This window comes from Schistocerca piceifrons, chromosome 6 (assembly GCF_021461385.2).
Source record: "Schistocerca piceifrons isolate TAMUIC-IGC-003096 chromosome 6, iqSchPice1.1, whole genome shotgun sequence".
NCBI classification, from domain to species: domain Eukaryota; kingdom Metazoa; phylum Arthropoda; class Insecta; order Orthoptera; family Acrididae; genus Schistocerca; species Schistocerca piceifrons.
This window is the reverse complement of record NC_060143.1, coordinates 582,828,122-582,847,969: the sequence shown is the minus strand read 5'-3', so window position 1 is coordinate 582,847,969 and position 19,848 is coordinate 582,828,122.

Below are 19,848 nucleotides of genomic sequence, written 5' to 3'. Positions count from 1 at the left end.
CAAAATCAGTTGTTCTCAAGAATATTATTTCTTTTAAAATTATATTCCATCTTCTCTTTTTTAATATAAACAAAATTTCATGTTAGCTTTAATCCCTCTTCCTTGTATATTCTTTAATGTGGTGATTACTTATTTCTTAATTTGATTGAAAAATCTTGTTGCTCAACATTATTATCATTATTATTAATTCCATAAGTCATTATTCTTGATTTAGAAGCAGGATATTTTATATAAAATCCTTTAGGTGAAATAAAAAAGTCGTCTTCATCTAATAAAGTGTAGCCAGAAAAACTTTTCAAATAGTTTTTTTGTTTCGTTTCTTCATATTTGCCTTCTAGAAGCTTTTTAAAATAATTCTCATTATCGATGATATGCATAAGATCGATTAACTGTTGGTTTGTAAGATTTGAAAAATATTTTAAATATTTTGTTTCGCTGCTTTTACAAATACCATTTGAAGATTTTTTACTGAAATCGTTATAGCTGTTATTAATTTTATCTTCAGTTTTTTTCATAAGAGCTACTAATTGTCTTTTAATAAGATCAGAATTATTATTTAATTTCTTCATTTAACAGATTTCATGAAGTTCTTTTAAGGCTATTTCATTCAATTCACTATCGTTGATGTTGTTATTATTATTGACAATAGTATTTAGAATGAGATCGATGAACTGTTCTTTACTTACTTTGGAGTAGTTGTTTAAATTTTTTATTTTACAAATTGATCGAAGATCTCTTATAGTTTCATATATAAATTCTCACTTCTTAATTTGTTTCATATTAAAATAATCAATACATTCCAATAATTCTTGCCTAGTTAAATTTGAATAATCAGTTTCTTTCCAATAATTTTCTAAATCATTATAACATACATCATGTTTTTCTGTACAATAATTTTCTAAGCTTTGAAGTAGCTCAGCTGTGGAGTACGTTTTGTTTTGCTTTTATTTATGTAGAAAAATGTAGGTTTTAAAAAATTCAATGTGTCTTTAAGTTTTTAATTTGAATTTCAATCGATGATATAGATAGCTGAGGTTTGACGGGGTTTATTTATAAAGAGAAAAGTTTATTAGATTTTAATTTTTTAATAAATAAAATTTGGGTCAACATTATAGATAAAGGCTATGTCGGAAAACTTATTTATAAAAAATTTTTTAGATTGTTTATTTTTTAAATATATGAAAATTTCGTTGTGTTTATAGATAGATGAGGTTTGGTGGATCTTATTTATAAAGAGAAAAAATTATTAGGTTTGTAAAAATTGAGATTTTCATTTGTGGGTATATATAAGTTTTGGTTGGGAGATGCAGCAAAGCTAAAATTTTGGTTTATATTACGGAATTTTGAAAAAGAATATGCTCTTTAGTCCAGAATTGACATAGATATACTAGTCACAACTGTCACAGTTCCTTTAATAACAATGATAGGACCATTGATAGCCCAACTGAATGTCGTCTGTGGCATGGCGCCTGTTTCAAGTAGGTATTTGCTTGGATGAGACCATATCTGGACACGGTAATAAAATATGTGGTTAATCTGAGCAGGTGATCATTCTGTCCAGTGTAATCGTAACTGATGATTTCGTTGGGTCAACATGACACACATACAGGGTGTTTCAAAAATGACCGGTATATTTGAAACGGCAATAAAAACTAAACGAGCAGCGATAGAAATACACCGTTTGTTGCAATATGCTGGGGACAACAGTACATTTTCAGGCGGACAAATTTTCGAAAATACAGTAGTTACAGTTTTCAACAACAGATGGCGCTGCAAGTGATGTGAAAGATATAGAAAACAACACAGTCTGTGGGTGTGCCATTCTGTACGTCGTCTTTCTGCTGTAAGCGTGTGCTGTTCACAACCTGCAAGTGTGCTGTAGACAACATGGTTTATTCCTTAGAACAGAGGATTTTTCTGGTGTTGGAATTCCACCGCCTAGAACACAGTGTTGTTGCAACAAGACGAAGTTTTCAACGGAGGTTTAATGCAACCAAAGGACCGAAAAGCGATACAATAAAGGATCTGTTTGAAAAATTTCAACGGACTGGGAACGTGACGGATGAACGTGCTGGAAAGTTAGGGCGACCGCGTACAGCAACCACGGAGGGAAACGCGCAGCTAGTGCAGCAGGTGATCCAACAGCGGCCTCGGGTTTCCGTTCACCGTGTTGCAGCTGCGGTCCAAATGACGCCAACGTCCACGTATCATCTCATGTGCCAGAGTTTACACCTCTATCCATACAAAATTCAAATGCGGCAACCCCTCAGCGCCGCTACCATTGCTGCACGAGAGACATTCGCTAACGATATAGTGCACAGGATTGATGACGCCGATATGCGTGTGGGCAGCATTTGGTTTACTGACGAAGCTTATTTTTACCTGGACGGCTTCGTCAATAAACAGAACTGGCGCATATGGGGAACCGAAAAGCCCCATGTTGCAGTCCCATCGTCCCTGCATCCTCAAAATGTACTGGTCTGGGCCGCCATTTCTTCCAAAGGAATCATTGGCCCATTTTTCAGATCCGAAACGATTACTGCATCACGCTATCTGGACGTTCTTCGTGAATTTGTGGCGGTACAAACTGCCTTAGACGACACTGCGAACACCTCGTGGTTTATGCAAGATGGTGCCCGGCCACATCGCACGGCCGACGTCTTTAATTTCCTGAATGAATATTTCGATGATCGTGTGATTGCTTTGGGCTATCCAAAACATACAGGAGGCGGCGTGGATTGGCCTCCCTATTCGCCAGACATGAACCCCTGTGACTTCTTTCTGTGGGGACACTTGAAAGACCAGGTGTACCGCCAGAATCCAGAAACAATTGAACAGCTGAAGCAGTACATCTCATCTGCATGTGAAGCCATTCCGCCAGACACGTTGTCAAAGGTTTCGGGTAATTTCATTCAGAGACTACGCCATATTATTGCTACGCATGGTGGATATGTGGAAAATATCGTACTATAGAGTTTCCCAGACCACAGCGCCATCTGTTGTTGAAAATTGTAACTACTGTAATTTCGAAAGTTTGTCTGCCTGAAAATGTACTGTTGTCCCAAGCATATTGCAACAAACGGTGTATTTCTATTGCTGCTCGTTTAGCTTTTATTGCCGTTTCAAATATACCGGTCATTTTTGAAACACCCTGTAGGTGTCATCTATTGTGGAGAACCATGTTCAATTATGAGTGCTGAATGGTGTGCTCAGAAATGCTTGTTCCTGCACCAGCATTGTATTTTATGCTATTGTATGCTATCTTGCTTTACAGAGCAGGCAAGCCTACACACTGACTGTTGTACTATACGGGGTCGATGTCCAGAACTTTCTCAGCTGCTGGTGGATTCACCATTCAGCAGCCACTTTCCATAGGTGCTCATGATGGTAGCACATGAACAGCCGACCAGACACTAGGCAATAGCAGTTGTATCAATCTGTCCTTGGAAATTCAGTTGTGTAAGGTGATTTCTCCATAGGTCCGCTGGAGTGATGTCCCAATTGTCTCTGCTCCTCCAGTATAGTTTCCTTACCCCCTCTTTTACCGACAGTTCCACCAGACGACATTCAAGAGTGTGGCAGGCTGTGGCCATAATGCTTTGGCTCATCAGTGTTTACAGGGTGAATCACCTAAAACTCTGATTTCAAATTTTGCGAAAATGGAAAGTGCTATTGATGTGTGGGTTTCATAGAATGAGTTGGTGGTCAGTGGTTCGTATTGTTACCGAATAAACAGATTGTATTGATACTTAGAAAGTGTATGTTAATTCAAACATACACTTTTTTAAATGAAACAATGTTTAATGCCAGGGTAAATTAGAGTGCCAGTGGTATTTGCTGCAAACTCATATTGGGAGATATCTCATTTTGAAAGATTCCCACAGCAATACTTGCTCAATATCTGTTGTACGACACATTAAATAACGGCACAACTGCATACTCTAGTTATGTGGAATCTTAAGAGTAACAAGACAACTGACCATCATAGGCTGTGTACAAAATTACCACAGGCAGCAGCAATATACGCTTCCAGTCTGGTATGGAACAACTGCTGCAGACATTCTAGCATTATAACAGAGATGTTTAACCAGGCTGCAGTAACATGTCGTTGCTTATCGTCGGGTATAGTTGGTGTGTCCTTGTAGATAACGTATTTCAGCTCTCTCCTCAGAAAATATTTACAGGCGTCAAATCCAAGGTACAGGTCTTCTGCGTCCAGTCCAGCCATTTGGAAACAATTCGTGAAGATATGCCATTCTACTTCGTGCTATGGACTGGACAGCCGTATGTTGGTACCACAGGTTCTTCCTTATCTGCAAAGGAACGTCTTCTAGCATCTGTGGGAGCTGATATGTTAGGAGGCTGCGATACTTGTGAGCATTCAGTGTTCCATCTATGAAAAATGGCCCTGTGAGCTGATGGTCCACTATCCCACACCACACATTCACATTCCATGGACGCTGATGATCCACCTGACAAAGCCAACAGGGATTGTCAACAAGCCAATAGGGCGTGTTTCAGCGGTTTACTTGGTTCAAAAAATGGTTCGAATGGCTCTGAGCACTATGGGACCTAACATCTGAGGTCATCAGTCCCCTAGAACTTAGAACTACTTAAACCTAACTAAGGACATCACACACACCCATGCCCGAGGCAGGATTCGAACCTGCGACCGTAGCGATAGCACGGTTCCAGACTGTAGCGTGTAGAACCGCTCGACCACCCCGGCCGGCGATTACTTGGTCATGATTGGTAAATTCGGCTCCATCACTAAACAAGATACATGGCCCAACGTAAACGTAGGCTCCCGCGGCCATTGTCACAATCGATAAAATTTTTCTGGGTTTATGACCGCATTGTCAATGTATGTAAAACTACCGACGTTGGGTCCCTGTTGAAAGTGAGCCTCGTCAGGTGTTTTTGTTTACTGCTACAGGAGAAAATTTTGTTTCATGTATAGCTGCAGAAATGGCTGCTATCTAATTCTGATAGGCTGTTTGGGATGTAGGGGAGGGATGTTAGAAGTCTTTATAGGTGTTTTTATTATTTCTTTTCGTTGGTGGAAACCCGACTTTTCCATCATAGATCTGCAGGTTTGCAGTCTGCTCCGATATCTGCGCTGAAATACTGGTACCTTTGCAGCAGTTTACCATACCAGACTGGAAGCGTCTATTGCCGCTGCCAGTGGCCATTTTGGCAGAACCTGTGATGGTCAATTGTCTTCTTACTAGTAAAAATCCACGTAACTAGTGTATGCAATTGTGTTGTTCATTAGTGTGTGCTACCACAGGTATTTTACAAGCGTCGGTATGGAAAGTTCTCAAAATAAGATGCCTCGTCTGGTACCGCGCGCCGCGGAATTTCAATCCCCGCCAGACGAGCCGGCCGGTGTGGCCGAGCGGTTCTAGGCGCTACAGTCTGGAGCCGCGCAACCGCTACGGTCGCAGGTTCGAATCCTGCCTCGGGCATGGATGTGTGTGATGTCCTTAGGTTAGTTAGGTTTAAGTAGTTCTAAGTTCTAGGGGACTGATGACCACAGCAGTTAAGTCCCATAGTGCTGAGAGCCATTTGAACCGCCAGACGTCATGGACCATCGCGCCGTAAGCTGTGGCGGCGCGCTCGTACTGGCCTGCATGTAGTGTGAGGGCGGCACTGTGGAACACGTGGTTCCAGCAGCCAATAGCGGCGCCCCCGATAGAGCATTTAAGAGCCGATATCTTGCTCTGCCACCGAGTCTGATCGTTGCGTGAGGCTCGACACATCGCCTCGACAAGACAGCGTGTTTATCCTACTTTGATCTCGTTAATCGTGGACGTCTTGGCTTCGTTTGGTTGTCTCTGTCACTCCGTTGCGTCTTGCGTGTTATCGTCGCAAGGTCTTTCTCCATCGACAGTCGTTGTTTCGTGTCCGTCCTTTCCGTACGTTTGTTTGTGCGCGGGCCGCTCTCCGTTTGGTCCCGCCGAGCTTTCTCGGCCACCCCGCGACCGTTCCGGTAGCGGTCACAACAGCTTACAACACCTCGTAAACGACTTCCACTAGGATCCTGCAACAAACACCACTGACATTCTAATTTATCCTACTTTTAGTTTGTTAATGTATATAGAAATTGTTCTGTTTAATACACAAACATACCCTTTCTAAATATTATTACAATCAGTTTATTGGTTAACAATAAGAGCCCCTGGCTACGGATCTACTCTGCGAAAACCGCACATCAACAGTAGTTTCCAATTCTGCAATATTTCTGGTCCAGGTTTTAGGTGATTCACCCTGACGACAGGTTTACGCGTCACATGTCTGGTGAGTGGTTTACCGTTACTGTTCGCATTACCTGCATTCCAGTAAGGCGTTCCTAGTACTGTGCTACTGTGCTGGCTGGAGCTGTGGCCTACGACGTCAGTGGGCTGAGTTCCCGTCGTGCTCGTGCGTGCCGGTGGTTCCACAGCGTGGACGGCGGGAGCGCGCCCGTGCCGCTGCCGGTACAGAACCGCGTGAGACAGGTGGGCGGCAGCCTCTACGTGGACGGCGCGCTGCTGAGGGACTCTGGCCGCTACGTCTGCGTCGTCAAGAACTGGGTGGGCGGCGAGCGCGCCTCCACCGCGCTGCTCGTCACCTGTGAGTACCACAGCCCACTCGCCGCCGCGCTGCTCGTCACCTGTGAGTACCACAGCCCACTCGCCGCCTCGCTGCTCGTCACCTGTGAGTACCACAGCCCACTCGCCGCCGCGCTGCTCGTCACCTGTGAGTACCACAGCCCACTCGCCGCCGCGCTGCTCGTCACCTGTGAGTACCACAGCCCACTCGCCGCCGCGCTGCTCATCACCTGTGAGTACCACAGCCCACTCGCCGCCACGCTGCTCGTCACCTGTGAGTACCACAGCCCACTCGCCGCCGCGCTCCTCGTCACCTGTGAGTACCACAGGCGACTCGCCGCCGCGCTGCTCGTCACCTGTGAGTACCACAGCCCACTCGCCGCCGCGCTGCTCGTCACCTGTGAGTACCACAGCCCACTCGCCGCCACGCTGCTCGTCACCTGTGAGTACCACAGCCCACTCGCCGCAGCACTGCTCGTCACCTGTGAGTACCACAGCCGACTCGCCACCACGCTGCTCGTCACCTGTGAGTACCACAGCCCACTCGCCGCCGCGCTCTCGTCACCTGTGAGTACCACAGCCCACTCGCCGCCGCGCTGCTCGTCACCTGTGAGTACCACAGCCCACTCGCCGCCGCCCTGCTCGTCACCTGTGAGTACCACAGCCCACTCGCCGCCGCGCTGCTCGTTACCTGTGAGTACCACAGCCCACTCGCCACCGCGCTGCTCGTCACCTGTGAGTACCACAGCCCACGCGCCGCCGCGCTGCTCGTCACCTGTGAGTACCACAGCCCACTGGCCGCCGTGCTGCTCGTCACCTGTGAGTACCACAGCCCACTCGCCGCCGCGCTGCTCGTCACCTGTGAGTACCACAGCCCACTCGCCACCGCGCTGCTCGTCACCTGTGAGTACCACAGCCCACTCGCCGCCGCGCTGCTCGTCACCTGTAAGTACCACAGCCCACCCGCCACCGCGCTGCTCGTCACCTGTGAGTACCACAGCCCACTCGCCGCAGCGCTGCTCGTCACCAGTAAGTACCACAGCCCACTCGCCGCCGCGCAGCTTGTCACCTATGAGTACCACAGCCTACTCGCCGCCGCGCTGCTCGTCACCTGTGAGTACCACAGCCCACTCGCCGCCGCGCTGCTCGTCACCTGTGAGTACCACAGCCCACTCGCCGCCGCGCTGCTCGTCACCTGTGAGTACCACAGCCCACTCGCCGCCGCGCTGCTCGTCACCTGTGAGTACCACAGCCCACTCGCCGCCACGCTGCTCGTCACCTGTGAGTACCACAGCCCACTCGCCGCCGCGCTGCTCGTCACCTGTGAGTACCACAGCCCACTCACCGCCGCACTGCTCGTCACCTGTGAGTACAACAGCCCACTCGCCGCCGCGCTGCTCGTCACCTGTGAGTACCACAGCCCACTCGCCGCCGCGCTGCTCGTCACCTGTGAGTACAACAGCCCACTCGCCACCGCGCTGCTCGCCACCTGTGAGTACCACAGCCCACTCGCCGCCGCGCTGCTCGTCACCTGTGAGTACCACAGCCCACTCGCCGCAGCACTGCTCGTCACCTGTGAGTACCACAGCCGACTCGCCACCACGCTGCTCGTCACCTGTGAGTACCACAGCCCACTCGCCGCCGCGCTCTCGTCACCTGTGAGTACCACAGCCCACTCGCCGCCGCGCTGCTCGTCACCTGTGAGTACCACAGCCCACTCGCCGCCGCCCTGCTCGTCACCTGTGAGTACCACAGCCCACTCGCCGCCGCGCTGCTCGTCACCTGTGAGTACCACAGCCCACTCGCCACCGCGCTGCTCGTCACCTGTGAGTACCACAGCCCACGCGCCGCCGCGCTGCTCGTCACCTGTGAGTACCACAGCCCACTGGCCGCCGTGCTGCTCGTCACCTGTGAGTACCACAGCCCACTCGCCGCCGCGCTGCTCGTCACCTGTGAGTACCACAGCCCACTCGCCACCGCGCTGCTCGTCACCTGTGAGTACCACAGCCCACTCGCCGCCGCGCTGCTCGTCACCTGTGAGTACCACAGCCCACTGGCCGCCGTGCTGCTCGTCACCTGTGAGTACCACAGCCCACTCGCCGCCGCGCTGCTCTTCACCTGTGAGTACCACAGCCCACTCGCCGCCGCGATGCTCGTCACCTGTAAGTACCACAGCCCACTCGCCGCCGCGCTGCTCGTCACCTGTGAGTACTACAGCCGACTCGCCACCGCGCTGCTCGTCACCTGTGAGTACCACAGCCCACTGGCCGCCGCGCTGCTCGTCACCCGTGAGTACCACAGCCCACTCGCCGCCGCGCTGCTCGTCACCTGTGAGTACCACAGCCCACTCGCCGCCGCGCTGCTCGTCACCTGTGAGTACCACAGCCCACTCGCCGCCGCGCTGCTCGTCACCTGTGAGTACCACAGCCCACTCGCCACCGCGCTGCTCGTCACCTGTGAGTACCACAGCCCACTCGCCGCCGCGCTGCTCGTCACCTGTGAGTACCACAGCCCACTCGCCACCGCGCTGCTCGTCACCTGTGAGTACCACAGCCCACTCGCCACCGCGCTGCTCGTCACTTGTGAGTACCACAGCCCACTCGCCGCCGCGCTGCTCGTCCCCTGTGAGTACCACAGCCCACTCGCCACCGCACTGCTCGTCACCTGTGAGTACTACAGCCCACTCGCCGCCGCGCTGCTCGTCACCTGTGAGTACAACAGCCCACTCGCCGCCGCGCTGCTCGTCACCTGTGAGTACCACAGCCCACTCGCCGCCGCGCTGCTCGTCACCTGTGAGTACCACAGCCCACTCGCCGCCGCGCTGCTCGTCACCTGTGAGTACCACAGCCCACTCGCCGCCGCGCTGCTCGTCCCCTGTGAGTACCACAGCCCAATCGCCGCCGCGCTGCTCGTCACCTGTGAGCACCACAGCCCACTCGCCGCCGCGCTGCTCGTCACTTGTGAGTACCACAGCCCACTCGCCGCCGCGCTGCTCGTCACCTGTAAGTACCACAGCCCACTCGCCGCCGCGCTGCTCGTCACCTGTAAGTACCACAGCCTACCCGCCGCCGCGCTGCTCGTCACCTGTGAGTACCACAGCCCACTCGCCGCAGCGCTGCTCGTCACCAGTAAGTACCACAGCCCACTCGCCGCCGCGCAGCTTGTCACCTATGAGTACCACAGCCCACTCGCCGCCGCGCTGCTCGTCACCTGTGAGTACCACAGCCGACTCGCCACCTCGCTGCTCGTCACCTGTGAGTACCACAGCCCACTCGCCGCCGCGCTGCTCGTCACCTGTGAGTACCACAGCGCACTCGCCGCCGCGCTGCTCGTCACCTGTGAGTAACACAGCCCACTCGCCGCCGCCCTGCTCGTCACCTGTGAGTACCACAGCCCACTCGCCGACGCGCTGCTCGTCACCTGTGAGTACCACAGCCCACTCGCCGCCGCGCTGCTCGTCACCTGTGAGTACCACAGCCCACGCGCCGCCGCGCTGCTCGTCACCTGTGAGTACCACAGCCCACTCGCCGCCGCGCTGCTCGTCACCTGTGAGTACCACAGCCCACTCGCCGCCGCGCTGGTCGTCACCTGTGAGTACCACAGCTCACTCGCCGCCGCGCTGCTCGTCACCTGTGAGTACCACAGCCCACTCGCCACCGCGCTGCTCGTCACCTGTGAGTACCACAGCCCACTCGCCGCCGCGCTGCTCGTCACCTGTGAGTACCACAGCCCACTCGCCGCCGTGCTGCTCATCACCTGTGAGTACCACAGCCCACTCGCCGCCGCGCTGCTCTTCACCTGTGAGTACCACAGCCCACTCGCCGCCGCGATGCTCGTCACCTGTGAGTACCACAGCCAACTCGCCGCCGCGCTGCTCGTCACCTGTGAGTACTACAGCCGACTCGCCACCGCGCTGCTCATCACCTGTGAGTACCACAGCCCACTCGCCGCCGCGCTGCTCGTTACCCGTGAGTACCACAGCCCACTCGCCGCCGCGCTGCTCGTCACCTGTGAGTACCACAGCCCACTCGCCGCCGCGCTGCTCGTCACCTGTGAGTACCACAGCCCACTCGCCGCCGCGCAGCTTGTCACCTGTTAGTACAACAGCCCACTCGCCGCCGCGCTGCTCGTCACCTGTGAGTACCACAGCCCACTCGCAGCCGCACTGCTCGTCACCTGTGAGTACCACAGCCGACTCGCCACCGCGCTGCTCGTCACCTGTGAGTACCACAGCCCACTCGCCGCCGCGCTGCTCGTCACCTGTGAGTACCACAGCCCACTCGCCGCCGCGCTGCTCATCACCTGTGAGTACCACAGCGCACTCGCCGCCGCACTGCTCGTCACCTGTGAGTACCACAGCCCACTCGCCGCCGCGCTGCTCGTCACCTGTGAGTACCACAGCCCACTCGCCGCCGCGCTGCTCATCCCCTGTGAGTACCACAGCCCACTCGCCGCCGCGCTGCTCATCACCTGTGAGTACCACAGCCCACTCGCCGCCGCGCTGCTCGTCACCTGTGAGTACCACAGCCCACTCGCCGCCGCGCTGCTCGTCCCCTGTAAGTACCACAGCCCACTCGCCGCCGCGCTGCTCGTCACCTGTGAGTACCACAGCCCACTCGCCGCCACGCTGCTCGTCACCTGTGAGTACCACAGCCCACTCGCCGCCGCGCTGCTCGTCACCTGTGAGTACCACAGCCCACTCGCCGCCGCGCTGCTCGTCACCTGTGAGTACCACAGCGCACTCGCCGCCGCACTGCTCGTCACCTGTGAGTACCACAGCCCACTCGCCGCCGCGCTGCTCGTCACCTGTGAGTACCACAGAACACTCGCCGCCGCACTGCTCATCCCCTGTGAGTACCACAGCCCACTCGCCGCCGCGCTGCTCGTCACCTGTGAGTACCACAGCCCACTCGCCGCCGCGCTGCTCGTCACCTGTGAGTACCACAGCCCACTCGCCGCCGCGCTGCTCGTCCCCTGTAAGTACCACAGCCCAATCGCCGCCGCGCTGCTCGTCACCTGTGAGTACCACAGCCCACTCGCCGCCGCGCTGCTCGTCCCCTGTAAGTACCACAGCCCACTCGCCGCCGCGCTGCTCGTCACCTGTGAGTACCACAGCCCACTCGCCGCCGCGCTGCTCGTCACCTGTGAGTACCACAGCCCACTCGCCGCCGCGCTGCTCGTCACCTGTAAGTACCACAGCCCACTCGCCGCCGTGCTGCTCGTCACCTGTGAGTACCACAGCCCACTCGCCGCCGCTCTGCTCGTCACCTGTGAGTACCACAGCCCACTCGCCGCCGCGCTGCTCGTCACCTGTAAGTACCACAGCCCACTCGCCGCCGCGCTGCTCGTCACCTGTGAGTACCACAGCCCCCTCGCCGCCGCGCTGCTCGTCACCTGTGAGTACCACAGCCCACTCGCCGCCGCGCTGCTCATCACCTGTAAGTACCACAGCCCACTCGCCACCGCGCTGCTCGTCACCTGTGAGTACCACAGCCCACTCGCCGCCGCGCCACTCGTCACCTGTGAGTACCACAGCCCACTCGCCGCCACGCTGCTCGTCACCTGTGAGTACCACAACCCACTCGCCGCCGCGCTGCTCGTCACCTGTGAGTACCACAGCCCACTCGCCGCTGCGCTGCTCGTCACCTGTGAGTACCACAGCCCACTCGCCGCCGCGCTGCTCGTCTCCTGTAAGTACCACAGCCCACTCGCCACCGCGCTGCTCGTCACCTGTGAGTACCACAGCCCACTCGCAGCCGCGCTGCTCGTCACCTGTGAGTACCACAGCCCACTCGCCGCCACACTGCTCGTCACCTGTGTGTACCACAGCCCACTCGCCGCCGCGCTGCTCGTCACCTGTGAGTACCACAGCCCACTCGCCGCCGCGCTGCTCGTCACCTGTGAGTACCACAGCCCACGCGCCGCCGCGCTGCTCTTCACCTGTGAGTACCACAGCCCACTCGCCGCCGCGCTGCTCGTCACCGGTGAGTACCACAGCCCACTCGCCGCCGCGCTGCTCGTCACCTGTAAGTACCACAGCCCACTCGCCACCGCGCTGCTCGTCACCTGTGAGTACCACAGCCCACTCGCCGCCGCGCTGCTCTTCACCTGTGAGTACCACAGCCCACTCGCCGCCGCGCTGCTCGTCACCTGTAAGTACCACAGCCCACTCGCCGCCGCGCTGCTCGTCACCTGTAAGTACCACAGCCCACTCGCCGCCGCTCTGCTCGTCACCTGTGAGTACCACAGCCCACTCGCCGCCGCGCTGCTCGTAACCTGTGAGTACCACAGCCCACTCGCCGCCGCGCTGCTCGTCACCTGTGAGTACCACAGCCCACTCGCCGCCGCGCTGCTCGTCACCTGTAAGTACCACAGCCCACTCGCCGCCGCGCTGCTCGTCACCTGTGAGTACCACAGCCCACTCGCCGCCGCGCTGCTCGTCACCTGTGAGTACCACAGGCCACTCGCCGCCGCGCTGCTCGTCACCTGTAAGTACCACAGCCCACTTGCCACCGCGCTGCTCGTCACCTGTGAGTACCACAGCCCACTCGCCGCCGCGCTGCTCGTCACCTGTGAGTACCACAGCCCACTCGCCGCCGCGCTGCTCGTCACCTGTGAGTACCACAGCCCACTCGCCGCCGCGCTGCTCGTCACCTGTGAGTACCACAGCCCACTCGCCGCCGCGCTGCTCGTCACCTGTGAGTACCACAGCCCACTCGCCGCCGCGCTGCTTGTCACCTGTGAGTACCACAGCCCACTCGCCGCCGCGCTGCTCGTCACCTGTAAGTACCACAGCCCACTCGCCACCGCGCTGCTCGTCACCTGTGAGTACCACAGCCCACTCGCCGGCGCGCTGCTCTTCAAATGTGAGTCCCACAGCCCAATCACCGCCGCGCTGCTCGTCACCTGTGAGTACCACAGCCCACTCGCCGCCGCGCTGCTCGTCACCTGTGAGTACCACAGCCCACTGGCCGCCGCGCTGCTCGTCACCTGTGAGTACCACAGCCCACTCGCCGCCGCGCTGATCGTCACCTGTAAGTACCACAGCCCACTCGCCACCGCGCTGCTCGTCACCTGTGAGTACCACAGCCCACTCGCCGCCGCGCTGCTCTTCACCTGTGAGTACCACAGCCCACTCGCCGCTGCGCTGCTCGTCACCTGTAAGTACCACAGCCCACTCGCCGCCGCGCTGCTCGTCACCTGTAAGTACCACAGCCCACTCGCCGCCGCTCTGCTCGTCACCTGTGAGTACCACAGCCCACTCGCCGCCGCGCTGCTCGTAACCTGTGAGTACCACAGCCCACTCGCCGCCGCGCTGCTCGTCACCTGTGAGTACCACAGCCCACTCGCCGCCGCGCTGCTCGTCACCTGTAAGTACCACAGCCCACTCGCCGCCGCGCTGCTCGTCACCTGTGAGTACCACAGCCCACTCGCCGCCGCGCTGCTCGTCACCTGTGAGTACCACAGCCCACTCGCCGCCGCGCTGCTCGTCACCTATAAGTACCACAGCCCACTTGCCACCGCACTGCTCGTCACCTGTGAGTAGCACAGCCCACTCGCCGCCGCGCTGCTCGTCACCTGTGAGTACCACAGCCCACTCGCCGCCATGCTGCTCGTCACCTGTGAGTACCACAGCCCACTCGCCGCCACGCTGCTCGTCACCTGTGAGTACCACAGCCCACTCGCCGCCGCGCTGCTCGTCACCTGTGAGTACCACAGCCCACTCGCCGCCGCGCTGCTCGTCACCTGTGAGTACCACAGTCCACTCGCCGCCGCGCTGCTCGTCACCTGTGAGTACCACAGCCCACTCGCCGCCGCGCTGCTCGTCACCTGTGAGTACCACAGCCCACTCGCCGCCGCGCTGCTCGTCACCTGTAAGTACCACAGCCCACTCGCCACCGCGCTGCTCGTCACCTGTGAGTACCACAGCCCACTCGCCGGCGCGCTGCTCTTCACCTGTGAGTACCACAGCCCACTCGCCGCCGCGCTGCTCGTCACCTGTAAGTACCACAGCCCACTCGCCGCCGCGCTGCTCGTCACCTGTAAGTACCACAGCCCACTCGCCGCCGCTCTGCTCGTCACCTGTGAGTAACACAGCCCACTCGCCGCCGCTCTGCTCGTCACCTGTGAGTACCACAGCCCACTCGCCGCCGCGCTGCTCGTCACCTGTGACTACCACAGCCCACTCGCCGCCGCGCTGCTCGTCACCTGTAAGTACCACAGCCCACTCGCCGCCGCGCTGCTCGTCACCTGTGAGTACCACAGCCCACTCGCCGCCGCGCTGCTCGTCACCTGTAAGTACCACAGCCCACTCGCCACCGCGCTGCTCGTCACCTGTGAGTACCACAGCCCACTCCCCGCCGCGCAGCTCGTCACCTGTGAGTACCACAGCCCACTCGCCGCCGTGCTGCTCGTCACCTGTGAGTACCACAGCCCACTCGCCGCCGCGCTGCTCGTCAACTGTGAGTACCACAGCCCACTCGCCACCGCGCTGCTCGTCACCTGTAAGTACCTCAGCCCACACGCCGCCGCGCTGCTCGTCACCTGTAAGTACCACAGCCCACTCGCCGCCGCGCTGCTCATCACCTGTAAGTACCACAGCCCACTCGCCGCCGCGCTGCTCGTCACCTGTAAGTACCACAGCCCACTCGCCGCCGCGCTGCTCGTCACCTGTGAGTACCACAGCCCACTCGCCGCCATGCTGCTCGTCACCTGTGAGTACCACAGCCCACTCGCCGCCGCGCTGCTTGTCACCTGTGAGAACCACAGCCCACTCGCCGCCGCGCTGCTCGTCACCTGTAAGTACCACAGCCCACTCGCCGCCGCGCTGCTCGTCACCTGTGAGTACCACAGCCCACTCGCCGCCGCGCTGCTCGTCACCTGTGAGTACCACAGCCCACTCCCCGCTGCGCTGCTCGTCCCCTGTAAGTACCACAGCCCACTGGCCGCCGCGCTGCTTGTCACCTGTGAGAACCACAGCCCACTCGCCGCCGCGCTGCTCGTCCCCTGTAAGTACCACAGCCCAATCGCCGCCGCGCTGCTCGTCACCTGTGAGTACCACAGCCCACCCGCCACCACGCTGATCGTCACCTGTGAGTACCACAGCCCACTCGCCGCCATGCTGCTCGTCACCTGTGAGTACCACAGCCCACTCGCCGCCGCGCTGCTCGTCACCTGTGAGTACCACAGCCCACTCGCCGCCGCGCTGCTCATCACCTGTAAGTACCACAGCCCACTCGCCGCCGCGCTGCTCGTCACCTGTAGGTACCACAGCCCACTCGCCGCCGCGCTGCTCGTCACCTGTGAGTACCACAGCCCACTCGCCGCCATGCTGCTCGTCACCTGTGAGTACCACAGCCCACTCGCCGCCGCGCTGCTTGTCACCTGTGAGAACCACAGCCCACTCGCCGCCGCGCTGCTCGTCACCTGTAAGTACCACAGCCCACTCGCCGCCGCGCTGCTCGTCACCTGTGAGTACCACAGCCCACTCGCCGCCGCGCTGCTCGTCACCTGTGAGTACCACAGCCCACTCCCCGCTGCGCTGCTCGTCCCCTGTAAGTACCACAGCCCACTGGCCGCCGCGCTGCTTGTCACCTGTGAGAACCACAGCCCACTCGCCGCCGCGCTGCTCATCCCCTGTAAGTACCACAGCCCAATCGCCGCCGCGCTGCTCGTCACCTGTGAGTACCACAGCCCACTCGTCGCCACGCTGATCGTCACCGGTGAGTACCACAGCTCACTCGCCGCCATGCTGCTCGTCACCTGTGAGTACCACAGCCCACTCGCCGCCGCGCTGCTCGTCACCTGTGAGTACCACAGCCCACTCGCCGCCGCGCTGCTCGTCACCTGTGAGTACCACAGCCCACTCGCCGCCGCGCTGCTCGTCACCTATAAGTACCACAGCCCACTCGCCGCCGCGCTGCTCGTCACCTGTGAGTACAACAGCCCACTCGCCGCCGCGCTGCTCGTCACCTGTGAGTACCACAGCCCACTCGCCGCCGCGCTGCTCGTCACCTGTAAGTACCACAGCCCACTCGCCGCCGCGCTGCTCGTCACCTGTGAGTACCACAGCCCACTCGCCGCCGCGCTGCTCGTCACCTGTGAGTACCACAGCCCACTCCCCGCTGCGCTGCTCGTCCCCTGTAAGTACCACAGCCCACTGGCCGCCGCGCTGCTTGTCACCTGTGAGAACCACAGCCCACTCGCCGCCGCGCTGCTCGTCCCCTGTAAGTACCACAGCCCAATCGCCGCCGCGCTGCTCGTCACCTGTGAGTACCACAGCCCACTCGCCGCCACGCTGATCGTCACCTGTGAGTACCACAGCCCACTCGCCGCCATGCTGCTCGTCACCTGTGAGTACCACAGCCCACTCGCCGCCGCGCTGCTCGTCACCTGTGAGTACCACAGAACACTCGCCGCCGCGCTGCTCATCACCTGTAAGTACCACAGCCCACTCGCCGCCGCGCTGCTCGTCACCTGTAAGTACCACAGCCCACTCGCCGCCGCGCTGCTCGTCACCTGTGAGTACCACAGCCCACTCGCCGCCATGCTGCTCGTCACCTGTGAGTACCACAGCCCACTCGCCGCCGCGCTGCTTGTCCCCTGTGAGAACCACAGCCCACTCGCCGCCGCGCTGCTCGTCACCTGTAAGTACCACAGCCCACTCGCCGCCGCGCTGCTCGTCACCTGTGAGTACCACAGCCCACTCGCCGCCGCGCTGCTCGTCACCTGTGAGTACCACAGCCCACTCCCCGCTGCGCTGCTCGTCCCCTGTAAGTACCACAGCCCACTGGCCGCCGCGCTGCTTGTCACCTGTGAGAACCACAGCCCACTCGCCGCCGCGCTGCTCGTCCCCTGTAAGTACCACAGCCCAATCGCCGCCGCGCTGCTCGTCACCTGTGAGTACCACAGCCCACTCGCCGCCACGCTGATCGTCACCTGTGAGTACCACAGCCCACTCGCCGCCGCGCTGCTCTTCACCTGTGAGTACCACAGCCCACTCGCCGCCGCGCTGCTCGTCACCTGTGAGTACCACAGCCCACTCGCCGCCGCTCTGCTCGTCACCTGTGAGTACCACCGCCCACTCGCCGCCGCGCTGCTCGTCACCTGTAAGTACCACAGCCCACTCGCCGCCGCGCTGCTCGTCACCTGTGAGTACCACAGCCCACTCGCCGCCGCGCTGCTCGTCACCTGTGAGTACCACAGCCCACTCGCCGCCGCGCTGCTCGTCACCTGTAAGTACCACAGCCCACTCGCCACCGCGCTGCTCGTCACCTGTGAGTACCACAGCCCACTCGCCGCCGCGCTGCTCGTCACCTGTGAGTACCACAGCCCACTCGCCGCCACGCTGCTCGTCACCTGTGAGTACCACAGCCCACTCGCCGCCATGCTGCTCGTCACCTGTGAGTACCACAGCCCACTCGCCGCCGCGCTGCTCGTCACCTGTGAGTACCACAGCCCACTCGCCGCTGCGCTGCTCGTCACCTGTGAGTACCACAGCCCACTCGCCGACGCGCTGCTCGTCACCTGTAAGTACCACAGCCCACTCGCCGCCACGCTGCTCGTCACCTGTGAGTACCACAGCCCACTCGCCGCCGCGCTGCTCGTCACCTGTGAGTACCACAGCCCACTCGCCGCCACGTTGCTCGTCACCTGTGAGTACCACAGCCCACTCGCCGCCGCGCTGCTCGTCACCTGTGAGTACCACAGCCCACTCGCCGCCGCTCTGCTCGTCACCTGTAAGTACCCCAGCCCACTCGCCGCCGCGCTGCTCGTCACCTGTGAGTACCACAGCCCACTCGCCGCCGCGCTGCTCGTCTCCTGTGAGTACCACAGCCCACTCGCCGCCGCGCTGCTCGTCACCTGTGAGTACCACAGCCCACTCGCCACCGCGCTGCTCGTCACCTGTGAGTACCACAGCCCACTCGCCGCCGCGCTGCTCGTCACCTGTGAGTACCACAGCCCACTCGCCGCCACGCTGCTCGTCACCTGTGAGTACCACAGCCCACTCGCCGCCGCGCTGCTCGTCACCTGTGAGTACCACAGCCCACTCGCCGCCGCGCTGCTCGTCACTTGTGAGTACCACAGCCCACTCGCCGCCGCGCTGCTCGTCACCTGTGAGTACCACAGCCTACTCGCCGCCGCGCTGCTCGTCACCTGTAAGTACCACAGCCCACTCGCCGCCACGCTGCTCGTCACCTGTGAGTACCACAGCCCACTCGCCGCCGCTCTGCTCATCACCTGTGAGTACCACAGCCCACTCGCCGCCGCGCTGCTCATCACCTGTAAGTACCACAGCCCACTCGCCGCCGCGCTGCTCGTCACCTGTGAGTACCACAGCCCACTCGCCGCCGCACTGCTCGTCACCTGTGAGTACCACAGCCCACTCGCCGCCGCGCTGCTCGTCACCTGTAAGTACCACAGCCCACTCGCCACCGCGCTGCTCGTCACCTGTGAGTACCACAGCCCACTCGCCGCCGCGCTGCTCGTCACCTGTGAGTACCACAGCCCACTCGCCGCCACGCTGCTCGTCACCTGTGAGTACCACAGCCCACTCGCCGCCGCGCTGCTCGTCACCTGTGAGTACCACAGCCCACTCGCCGCCGCGCTGCTCGTCACCTGTGAGTACCACAGCCCATTCGCCGCCGCGCTGCTCGTCACCTGTGAGTACCACAGCCTACTCGCCGCCGCGCTGCTCGTCACCTGTAAGTACCACAGCCCACTCGCCGCCACGCTGCTCGTCACCTGTGAGTACCACAGCCCACTCACCGCCGCTCTGCTCGTCACCTGTGAGTACCACAGCCCACTCGCCGCCGCGCTGCTCGTCACCTGTAAGTACCACAGCCCACTCGCCGCCGCGCTGCTCGTCACCTGTGAGTACCACAGCCCACTCGCCGCCGCGCTGCTCGTCACCTGTAAGTACCACAGCCTACTCGCCACCGCGCTGCTCGTCACCTGTGAGTACCACAGCCCACTCGCCGCCGCGCTGCTCGTCACCTGTGAGTACCACAGCCCACTCGCCGCCGTGCTGCTCGTCACCTGTGAGTACCACAGCCCACTCGCCGCCGCGCTGCTCGTCAACTGTGAGTACCACAGCCCACTCGCCACCGCGCTGCTCGTTACCTGTGAGTACCACAGCCCACTCGCCGCCGCGCTGCTCGTCACCTGTAAGTACCACAGCCCACTCGCCGCCGTGCTGCTCGTCACCTGTGAGTACCACAGCCCACTCGCCGCCGCGCTGCTCGTCACCTGTGAG